At 41.2% G+C, this 11,961-nt stretch overlaps 1 protein-coding gene and 1 long non-coding RNA gene across 3 annotated transcripts in view; both read left to right on the forward strand.

Annotated features, from left to right (window-relative positions):
- large1 (LARGE xylosyl- and glucuronyltransferase 1) overlaps window positions 1-11,961 on the forward strand; it is a 133,607-nt gene that overhangs the window by 32,366 nt on the left and 89,280 nt on the right. The gene's annotated exons all lie outside the window — the stretch shown is intronic.
- LOC123984724 lies at window positions 5,042-7,764 on the forward strand. 2 transcript variants are annotated; one of them, XR_006828507.1, is made up of 3 exons: window positions 5,042-5,093; window positions 5,582-5,696; window positions 7,482-7,764. It is a non-coding gene; the product is annotated as an uncharacterized LOC123984724 (long non-coding RNA). The 2 variants fall into 2 exon arrangements; XR_006828506.1 differs by lacking the exon at window positions 5,042-5,093 and having other exon boundaries at window positions 5,122-5,696.

Below are 11,961 nucleotides of genomic sequence, written 5' to 3' on the forward strand. Positions count from 1 at the left end.
TTCCGTGCCATGCGTGATTTCAAACCATGACGTCTTAGTGTATTACCAACAGTAACCTTGGAAACGGTGGTCCCAGCTCTTTTCAGGTCATTGACCGGCTCCTCCCGTGTAGTTCTGGGCTGATTTCTCACCTTTCTTAGGATCATTGAGACCTCACGAGGTGAGATCTTGCATGGAGCCCCAGTCCGAGGGAGACTGACTGTCATGTTTAGCTTCTTCCATTTTCTAATGATTGCTCCAACAGTGGACCTTTTTTCACCAAGCTGCTTGGCAATTTCCCCGTAGCCCTTTGCAGCCTTGTGGAGGTGTACAATTTTGTCTCTAGTGTCTTTGGACAGCTCTTTGGTCTTGGCCATGTTAGTAGTTGGATTCTTACTGATTGTATGGGGTGGACAGGTGTCTTTATGCAGCTAACGACCTCAAACAGGTGCATCTAATTTAGGATAATAAATGGAGTGGAGGTGGACATTTTGAAGGCAGACTAACAGGTCTTTGAGAGTCAGAATTCTAGCTCAGGTGTTCAAATACTTATTTGCAGCTGTATCATACAAATAAATAGTTAGAAAATCATACATTGTGATTGCTGGATTTATTTTTTTTAGATTATGTCTCTCACAGTGGACATGCACCTACGATGACAATTTCAGACCCCTCCATGATTTCTAAGTGGGAGAACTTGCAAAATAGCAGGGTGTTCAAATACTTATTTTCCTCACTGTATATAATGACACAGTGGTGTCATGGTTGCTTTGTTTGTCAGATGTTGGATTAGCCATGCTGATACAGAATGTTCTTTGGGCAGATATTGGGATGCACTGCCATTTATATGAACCTTAAAGGTGGGGAAGGCACTGTTGGAGAACTAGCAAGAGACCGCTGGATCAAACATTTGATTTACTGCTTTCAACGAATATAGAAAATGCATAACATAAATTCCGTGCTCCAGCTTTTAAGTGATTGTAGTGAATTTCTTTATAATATCTTTTTACTTTTAAGATTTTCATGCTGTCTTGACTGTAACAAAAATATCCAGTTGTTATGTGCATGCTGCGCCGCATGTCACGTCATGGGCACAGCGACACAGAAACACACAACAACACGTCATCAGCGAGGAAGTCCTTCAACCCCGATACCTGTAAGGCCAAAATAATGAAATGACAGTTTGTAGTCCTTTCATGCTACACACACATAGAACCATTAAATGTATATTAGAATGCGGTAACATAAAATAATAAATAATAATAATAATTGTTTATATCCATATATACATACACCCAGCATTTTTTGAATTTGTGTCTGCAAGATTGTAAACAGTAGCAACAAGATAGTGATTATAATATAGTTTTCATCTTCACATAAAAAGTCCCAAACCCGCAATTGTTTTGGCGTAGTCACAGTAACGTGATATGTCACAAAGTGCTGTCCCATTATATCATTTCGGGCCCTTGCAGCCTCTCGCACTGACGTCAGCTAAGTCTGTTAGGGCTCAGGGTGTAGGCTTTAGGGTGGAGATTGGAATTGGTGGTCTCAATTGTTTCGATAGGCGACCTCATTAACATTAAGCCTCCTTCACACGGCTCAGTTTCTGTCTCGGATGGAAATATCCAGTGTGACTTTATAAAACAAAGTGAGCAGATTAAAGCAGTTTGTGAGTAAACACTAAAATAAGGTGCAGAATAAATTAGAATTAAAATGGTGAGATAAAAAGTCACCTACTAGAAATAGGGTAATGTATTCTTTCAAATATTTTCAGATAAAATATACAAATAAACCCCCTCTCTCCACGCCCCTACAGTTATACTCATTCTGCAATGTCATTGTGTCATACAATATACAGCTCTGTCCAGTAGCCTAACCTGGAACATTTTTTCATTTTGACACATCTTAGAGTGAGAGGAGGTATTATTATCTAACCTGCTGCAGTTTTGGAGAAAATGTAGTTATTAAAAGTTATTAAAAGTCAATGTTTTTATAATGAACAAGGGCCCCCAGATGACTAGCCAATGACTATGCTGGTGCTAATGGGGATCAGATAAAGAAAGAAAGGAAGAATTTTCCATTACATACAAAAATAGTATGCTGTCAATTGATAGGTCTTAGAACAAAAGAAAATCAGAATCGGCAGATCAGACTAAAGAAATAGGAAATTGGAATCAGCCAAGAAAATTGTAATGGGGCCATCTCTCTCTAGATTGTATAAAAAATATATAATATATATAAAAAACTGCATTGTTGAAGTCTAGGCAAACTATTTAAACCATTAAAATGTCTCTCAGTCAAACATAAAGAGTGGAAAACAATAACACCTGCACACATGAAATGAGATTTATGTCCATGGACGAGGTATGTTGGCTTCCCGACACCTCAACTCAGGACACTAATATTTGTCACACACACACACTTTGAAACCATTGTGTAATTTGACAACCTCTTGTTACATAGTGACAAAATCATGTATGACCACATTTTCACAACTCTTCATCATGGTAAACCCATCTCATATATCAGGTTTTGAGCACGTAAATAGTAAAACACCGTAGTCAAACTGCAGACTCACATGGATCGAAATAAAATTGCAGTAGTGTGGAAAAAATTTAGATATGTCCCTGTCTTTATCAAAAAAATGATATTATTAGGTTGATGAGAATCTTTTATCCTCCACCAAATTGAATCCATGGAAGAAAAAACACCTTGGTCAAACTCTAAAATAACATTACATTACATACAATGAATAAATGACAGAATTCTTGTACTTTTTCACTGCATACTATACCTTATAATCAAACATCCAGAAGTGTCCCACAGAGTCTGAAGAAACACATTTCCTGTAGACAAAGTCACCCTTCCCTCCTCTTTTTCTTCTGGAGGAGGTATATTAATGAATTACTGAGGCCTGTCCAAAGTTGATTACTTCCTCCAGACAATATAGTCAAGGAGTTCTTGGAGCCATTTTAATGACTTTGACTCGCAGGATTGAAATGCTGCAGTAGTGCCGTTATTAATTATGATTAAATTGACAATTTTGACTCAGTGTCACAGTCAGTGGAGACTGTATATGCGAATACGCTCCTATAATGCAACAGTCACCAAGGTCTGCAAAGTAATTATTAGATTTGGCAGTAAATTCCTGGCGGTGGGGAGCAGTTTGTGGGAGTGTGATAAGTTGTGAAAGGACCTGGCTGCAGGGAGCATCAGCTGTAGGTGAGGCCTGAATGTGTGAGACAGGAACAATGTGATTCCTGGCTCGGCCTAACCCCCCCCCCCAAGCCTGCAGTTTTATTTTCAGGCCTGTTAAACATGTAGAAATGCACTGAAACCACACCAAGCTGTGACTTAGTAGCCTATTTGCAGTAATGATGTTACTGTATTTGTAAACAGCACAATTCTGTTTTTGGCTATAGTCTAATTATAATTAACTGCATTAGGCTGTATTTGATACACAGTCCTGTATTACTGTATAGTTTATTTGAATTATACATATGTCATTTAATGTGTACAGTAGGTAACTGTTACCAGCTGTACTGTAGTTGACAGGAATGACAGTATTAGTGAAGCTGTCCGTTTCATTACTTTATATCCATGTAATCAATATACCGATGTCAATTAGATGGTAATCTGCATAAGAAAAAGAAAATGTGGTTATAATAATTATCTGCTTATAGTGACAATTTTGACCACAAAAGACGTGATCGCTAGAAGAGGTTTCCCCTGCATGAGATGCAAAAGAATTAATAATAATAAAAATAAAACAAATGCAGTTCAAACATACACGTAAGTGAGAACTATATAAACATTTATTTTCCATCTGTGTGTGTGTGTGTGTGTGTGTGCGCACGCGCGCGCGCGCGTTTGTGTGTGTGTGTGTGTGTGTGTGTATAAATCAGTATACGCCCTGTCTCTGTCTCCTTTGGGTATTTTTAATGTCGTGAGCTCATTTAGTTCTTTGGAATCTGAGATTACAGAGCTGAGGTGAAGTGAATGTCTTACATTGTGGCTGGAAGTGCATCTCTGTCTCAGCCTCTCCTATGTTATATATTCTGGTTTCTTTTGGTTGCCATGATTTTTAGTGTCTTCCTTTTTGATGTCCAGTGTGTGGTCACTGAGTCAGTACCCGGTTAGGATCTGTCTCTGACAGTAGAGAGAGATTCTGCTGATTCACCATCTCTTTTAGGGCCAGAGAACATTCTGGTCTACTTTGGCTTTTAGCTTCTTCTTTCTATGGTTCAAGTTTCTTTACATTGCGTTATAGTTTGGTTTCCTATGATTGGTGTTTGGAAAGCAATGTTGTCTAGGGGGCTGGATTTAAGGTGATAAGGTTAAAATTTGACTGCTCTCTTCTGAATGTTAATTATCAGTGGGTATCTGCTTTATTCTGCTCTATGTGCATTTTGTTGGTGTTTTTCTGTGTACGTGTAAAATGTATCTGCAGAATTCTTAATATAAAGATTCTGTTTGGCCCATTGAGTATGACTGAGAGGACCACATACTTCACAACTATACAGCGCAGTTGGCTGGATGACACCGTCAAATATTTTAAAATGGAATTTGGAATAAAATGTTCTCTTAGTTAAGCTTTTATTTTTATTGCATTTGCTGCCATGTTGAAACTCCCGGATGTTGTCATGGTTATTCCAAGTGGGAGACAGCAGAAGGTCATCAGCATAAAACAGAGACTAAAAAGAAGGATTCTCCCAGTATAGTTTTTTCTCCACCCCTGCCTCTTTGCACACGTCTGTAGAAAAAAAAACAGTGAATATCTTTCAAATGTTGTTTGGTGTAAATGTTTGATAATTAAAGTGTGAAGGTTTCCACATGGTCAGCGTTTTAGGAGAAAGCCAATTAGATGTTCACTCAGGATGGAGTGTGTGTCAAGGAAACGTAGAATATTTTGATTAAGAATACTACAGAATGATTTACCTAGGCAACTGCTGACACAGATGCCACAGTAGTTATATCTTTCTCTCTCTCTCTCTCTCACCCTCTCTGTCCATGTCTGATTGCTTTCTGTTGCTCTGTCTCCGTCTTGAATGTTGTTTTTCCTCTCTCTGCTCCCTCTGTGCTGTGTTTATCTGTCTGGCAGAGTGAGAGAGATGGTGAGTCTCTAGAGTAGAGAATAAGGTCTTATCCAGAGAAAATACATTATATGGCTAAAGTATCTGGGCACCCTGTCTACATACATTTGTGTACTTTGCTCTGCAGCTGTTTTCTATTGTTTGGGCTAGGGCTGGATATTGAACCTGAATACTTTTTAGGTACCAACTGAAATATGTCTGTAACTGCTAGGCCCGGGATTTGGTAGATTTTTATCTGAATCCTTTCTAATCCCTTATCAAATAGATTTGTAATCACCGTGTTTTGGCTCAGCAGCCAGAGCAGCTTTAGGTGGCAGCCTCATAGATGTTCTTAACCTGTAGCTGTAACCTAAAAGCAAAAAGTTCAACAGAAGTTATGAAATGTTACATTTATCTGACACGTCTTTTTGCCAGCTACTTGCGCCACATATTGGACATCCCTTTGCATAACTATTAAGTTGATTAGCTTGAAATATTGATGATAATACTGTACAGCAATCCTCAAATAGTCACAGAGACCAGTTCGATGGCAGGGAATACAGTGTCAGGGTGATTTACAGCACCTCCCTCCTGGGACAAGGAGAGGCGTCGTGGGAGAGGAGCAAGTAGGGAGTTAATGTGTAAGTAAGTATACATCATCCAACATGTTGAAGTCCAAGATTATTTGTTTTTGTGAAGGTAGATGTTTATATTTCCGTGTTTTGAACAACAAGACTTGTGTGATGCTGTACTGTGTTGAAACTCCTTGCTGGTAAAATCAGTACTGCAGTTTGGTTGGGTTTAGGCACCAAAACCACTTGGCTGGGTTTTAAAAAATATGACTCACAGATTCAGTGTTGTTGATGATGGGACTGTGTGTCGGATAAAAATGAGTTCAAAGGGCCGAACATGGAAGAATGAGCTCGCTAGGTTCATAGGTCTAATTGAATTTATTGAGTATTTGTTTGGAAAACACAAAAAAACACTTATGTTTTTAAAATATTCAGTAGCAAGGCTTGGGTTTTAAAACTCAGTGGGTACTCTGTAGTGCAGTGCAGAACAAAAATGAGAAAACTAAATACATGAAGCTACAAGCTGCAGAAAACTGGAAGTGAGACAGAAATATAGACGGGATTCCAAGATCGTCTTAACCAGATCATTATTATGCCGCCATAAATTTTAGCGAGGAGTTCAGGCTGAAGAGTGGGACGCACAAAGTGTCTGACTTTGATACCAGAGATCGTGGTTCTCAGCTGATCTCCTACCTACAGTCAGTGTGATTTATTTTTGTTTTGTAATGATCTAACTAACTAGATTTCCTTTAACCTCACCAAGTAGTCTTTGTGACCTAAACCTAACCAAACACTGACCAAAGGTGGCAGATACTGTGAGGTGAAAGTGACAGGTGCATGCCAGTTTTCTGAAAACATCAGGTTAGTTATTGTAGTTTGACCTGCTGATTTAGGCCGTTTATCAACTGATTTGAAGCTGCAACGGTGGCTGTGACACACAGCTCATGGTGGTGATTAATGTACTTTAAAACCCTGAGCACCTGATTGGATACACTGCAAACAGGAAGTGCTAGTACACTCATAATTAGGGCTGCCCCCGACTAAGGATTTACATAGTTGAATCATGTGTGTTTTTGTGCACGGCGATTGCGAGCCAAAGCTAAACTGAGGCTTATTGTTGACCATTTTCTCTCCCTCTCTCTCTCTCTCTCTCTCGCCTCTGCCATTCACCAGTCTTGTGCAGAGTATTTGCCGTGCTGCACAACTGCATGCACGTTGCGCTTCCTCGCGGGTCTATTTCAAGTAGCGGCTGTTTAAAAACGCTAAAATATTCTTTGTGTGGTTCATCAACGGTGATAAATTATCTGAAAGTCCCGCGAGGTGCGGACGATTCGGCACAGCACCAGTGAAGCTGGGGCTCCGTCTCTTCAGCAAGTGTTCCTCTTCCGCCACCACACACATACACGCTACGCCTACACGTACTGACAACCCAGGGTTAGGGTTACAATTTTGGATTTATTTTGCGCACTTTAAAAACATTAAAAACAAGTTGTTTTTTTCTTTTTACATGTTTATTTACAGCATTAAACGTTGAAATGTATATTGCAATAGGATGTATATTAACTTATTGGGAGAAAACTGGTAGTTCTATGTAAAATCAGACGTTGAGCACCCCATATCGCCAAAATGGCATGATCCTCGTGTCGTTGCGAAGCTTCAACTGTAAGATTGACAGTCGAATCAGGCTCCGCCCACCGAAGCATCGAATCTTTGACTATTTGGGGTCAGCCCTACTGTTAATGGTGCCAATTTCCCAAAATTATACAAATACAAATTGTACAAATACAGGCAAAAAACAGGGCTCAAGTTGGTTAATGAATCCATGGCAACATCATAATTCCTGTTTATATCCCCCAAGGCATCACGGTGCATTCACATGCTCTTTGGATGGTCCCATCTCCCGAGTTATGAAGTTATTCGTCCGACTTCGGTGTGATCATGTGCTTTTAAGTCGCAATGTGGAAACAACATGGATGCTACTACAAAGATGTTTTGGCCATTGTCATCCAAGTCTGCTGAAACAGTTTGAAGCTCTCTATTAAAAAGTGATTTTTGTCCCAGAGTTGTTTCTGCACCAGCTGAAACCACACAAAAAAATGCTTGTACTGCAAATACTGCTAATAAATAACTTTTTTAATTAATCCTCACGGGTCTATTTCTAACCGTTATAACGACTACCATATTACAAATGACACGTTAGCAAAAAACGTACTGTAAATGCAATATTTGATTTTGCACCATTAATCAAACGTTTCTAACCATCAACCATAACGCCATGTTTCCACGTGTATGATGTCAACAATTCTGCAATTCTGCAATTCATCCGACTTCAGGGGGCGTTCATATGCATTTTCCCAGTCGGGAAAGACTTTGAAAAGCCCTGCTCCACACTGTCGCTAGATATACCCGACTAGAAGAGCACAAGACATTTTCCCCATGTAAAAGTTTGATCAGCTTTAGTCTAATTACCCCAAACACCACCTTCTGTGTTGTGAAAGCCGATTTCTTCAGCTCAGATAAAACCAAGGTTAAGTCTAGCCTCACTTTCTCAAATGAGAAAAATGTCATCCATGCTCCCATTTCCCCATGTCTGGATTATTGTTCAGCTTGTGGGTCTGGTTTTGCCAACTTCTAAATGGCTTTTCTTAGGTTAAAATGAACAAATGCTCTGACACTAGGAATTTTGGCTTTCCACTCAAAGTTTAATATTGTGTGGTTATTCGACATTGCCATGCCTCTTAATGACCACTCTGGGGCAGACAGTCTAACAAGAAATGCTTTAGTGAATGGATAAACCAATGAATTAATAAATGAGTATTAGCTTGAATTACTCTTGAGCATCTTATAACACAACACACAGTTGGCCCCAGAAAACCCGATTAGTAAATTCCATTTTTCATTCAAATTGGCAGTAATGTGGTCTGGAAAATGCACGTTTTCTTTAAAATTTCTCAGTGAAATAAAGCGACTCTTTATTTTTCCCACAGGTAAGTCTCTCCCACATTAATCACCTATTTATTACTTTATTAATTCAACCTTCCTGCCTAATTCATTTAAGTTCCCTTCAAGGCGTGGTTGAACCTTTGTGTGTGTAAACGGACAACAGTCTTTCATATTCACAAGAGAGAGACCCCGGGGATTTCCATTTATGGAATTATATATATTATAACATTCCCTCTGGTAGCTCCAAAGTGGAAATTAATGCTACTGTGTCAGCATGAATTAGGCCTTTTTACAGACCCCACACAGTCAGGACTATAGAGAACTAGATCCTGAAACAATCAAACAAATCATGTCTAATGTAGTGTTCCTGGAGCCACTTACATGACTTAGTTATACAGCAGCCTTCTCTCAAAATGTGGGGAAAAACACATCAGTAAAGAAGCTCTGCTGCCCCAGAGGTAACCTTTCTAACCAATGTCAACAAGACAAGTGTCCACATACAGGCTGTAATTTGATGTATGCGCCTGAAGGTTTTGTGGTTTGGCTTTTTGCCTGTGTGTGTGTGTGTGTGTGTGTGTGTGTGTGTGTGTGTGTGTGTGTGTAGGTGATTGGCAGCTGTTGCTGTCAGTGTCTGGCTTTGAGATGGTGGTGGTGTCTCTGTTGTCAATCACAGCTGTTAGCAACATAAGCCTGGAATTCATTTCATGGTTATGATAAGAATTCTAGAGGAGGAGGAAGCTAAACTAGATTACATAAGAAAGGCATGGCAAGTTTATTTATATAGCACATTTCAGCAGCAAGGAAATTCAAAGTCATTAAACAGCCAAGAGAAAAGGCAGCGGCAAACCGAAAAGTTTTCAGCCTTGTTTTAAAAGAAGAGAGAGTTGCAGATGATGTGCGTTTTGTGGGAGTTTGCTCCAGATATACGGTGCATGAAATCTGATTTTCTATGTTTTGACTCTGGGGACAGAAAGCAGACCCCCCATACGACCTGAGAGGTCTGGATGGGAATGTAAAATAGATAGGTTCAATGATGTTTTATTCATTTATAGTGCCAGATGAAGAATATTTGTCACTGAGAGTAACAATCATATAGCTTTCACACAGTTTTCTTGTTTCTATTTCAGTCACTTTCTAATTCCATCAGACCTTGTACTTGTCCCAGTTCTCCCATAATTTAACCACCATCTTTGAAGGTGTAGAACACTCCACCACGCTGTAATTTGAGTCATGCAGAACATGACAGTTTCAGGTCTCTGTAACTTGATTTAGCTCTGAATCAACAGTCTCAGGGAAGACATACAGCGATCTGCCTCACCACGACGCTTCAGCTTCGCCTCCCAATAGAATCATTGGCTGTAGAGTTTTGTTTCATCAAAAGCAGGAGTGGGCAAACTGTGTGCAGTCGAGGTCTTCACAGGTCTGATAGACTCTTAGGAACCAAGACCCAAACCAGGACCCGAGTCAGACTGGGTCTAGAATTATACTCAGTCTAATTGGATTGGTTAGGGTCTTGTTTTACAGCCACAGGTCTCTCTGTGTCAGTATGTCTAATACATGAGTGGAACTGAATGGATCCAAGCGTAATAATAAGCGACATAATGACAGCAAGGAATAATATTTTAGGAAACAAGCAACCTATGTAAACTTTTTTAGAATTATTTCACAGATATTAAATTGGTTAGAAAAGTATTATCTTCTGTTTAATTGTTGGTGCAGCCAGGAGGAGAGACTAGGTCCAAAGTGTGGGGCACTTGCACATCAAGTATTGTGGATTGCTCGTAAGGACCAGTTTCCTAGTTGTAATTTTGATTCCTATGGAATACATACGTACCTCAAAAACCAAAACAACTGTAACTGTATCAAGATCACTTTTTACACTTCACATAGTTTTCATGGATCAGTTAATGTAACTATTATTTTTAATAACCTGTTCCTTTCATGTCCCTTCTTTTGAGTTCTGTGTTGCTGAATGTTGAAATTTAGTGTCTGTTGGTCTTTAGGGCTCCATCTTCAAATTCAATATGCTTTGGTACTATTGAGTATCAAAAACAGAGGAACTACATTAATAAGAACGTCTCAGGTTACGTATGTAACCCTGGTTCCCCGAGAAGGGGAACGAGACACTGCGTCGGTTATGACACTATGGGAACGCCTCTAGGCGAAGCAGGTCTGAACGTGAATGAAATCACTCCAATCCTATTGGCTTGTTGCTAGAACGGTAAGGTGTGACGGAATAACCGGAGGAGTATAAAGCACACCTGAACACACTCATCATTAGCTTAAACTATGAAGCAGGCGCTTCAGGCGGGGAGAAAGGTGCGGCGGGCCGACGCAGTGTCTCGTTCCCCTTCTCGGGGAACCAGGGTTACATACGTAACCCGAGATGTTCCCCTTCGAGGGAACTCGAACTGCGTCGGTTACGACACTATGGGAACGAGATACCCACTAAACCGTGCCGAGTGAGTGAAGCCGCCGGGCCGCCTCAGCGGCCGCAGGGCCCACACCACGGGGAAAACACATCCGGCCATCCTCGGAAAAGAGAGCCATGCGGGACCTCAGTACCCGCACGGAAAGGGCTTCGCAACGGGCGCAGGCAGCCCCGTCGAGAGCTGCCCGGGCGTGTTCCATCCCCAAACATGAGACACACATCTCATGAGAATCTCCATCCGTGATGTACCGAGGGCAAGGAAAAACACACCTTCTGTACTTCTGGTTGCCGGACATGCTGGTAGACTTCTTCTTCAGGTAAGACACGCTGCTTGTAGGACTGGAGCTTTCTTCAAACAACATACAGAGCGCCTGCTGAATAGAAAAAAGCTAATGATGAGTGTGTACAGGTGTGCTTTATACTCCTCCGGTTATTCCGTCACACCTTACCGTTCTAGCAACAAGCCAATAGGATTGGAGTGATTTCATTCACGTTCAGACCTGCTTCGCCTAGAGGCGTTCCCATAGTGTCGTAACCGACGCAGTGTCTCGTTCCCTCGAAGGGGAACGTCTCGGGTTACGTATGTAACCCTGGTTCCCCGAGAAGGGGAACGAGACACAGCATAGCGACTGGGGGAAAAGCGTACAGACGTAGCCTCGGCCACGAATGTACCATGGCGTCCAGACCCAACGGGGCTGGAGGAACAAGAGAAACCATAGCGGGCAGTGCGTAGTCTCTTGAGACGCAAACAGATCCACGTCTATGGGGCCGAACTCTTCGCACAAGAGCTCCACCACTTCGGGGTGAAGTCTCCATTCCCCGGGCCTCAGCCCCTGCCGCAACAGCAGGTCTGCTCCCTGATTCTGCGTCCCCAGGAGATACATCGCCCTGAGCGATAGTAACCTCTGCTGGGACCACAGGAGGATCTGACGCGCCAGTCTGTCCAGAGGGCGCGAGCGCAGAC

Source organism: Micropterus dolomieu, linkage group LG16, assembly GCF_021292245.1.
Source record: "Micropterus dolomieu isolate WLL.071019.BEF.003 ecotype Adirondacks linkage group LG16, ASM2129224v1, whole genome shotgun sequence".
NCBI lineage: Eukaryota > Metazoa > Chordata > Actinopteri > Centrarchiformes > Centrarchidae > Micropterus > Micropterus dolomieu.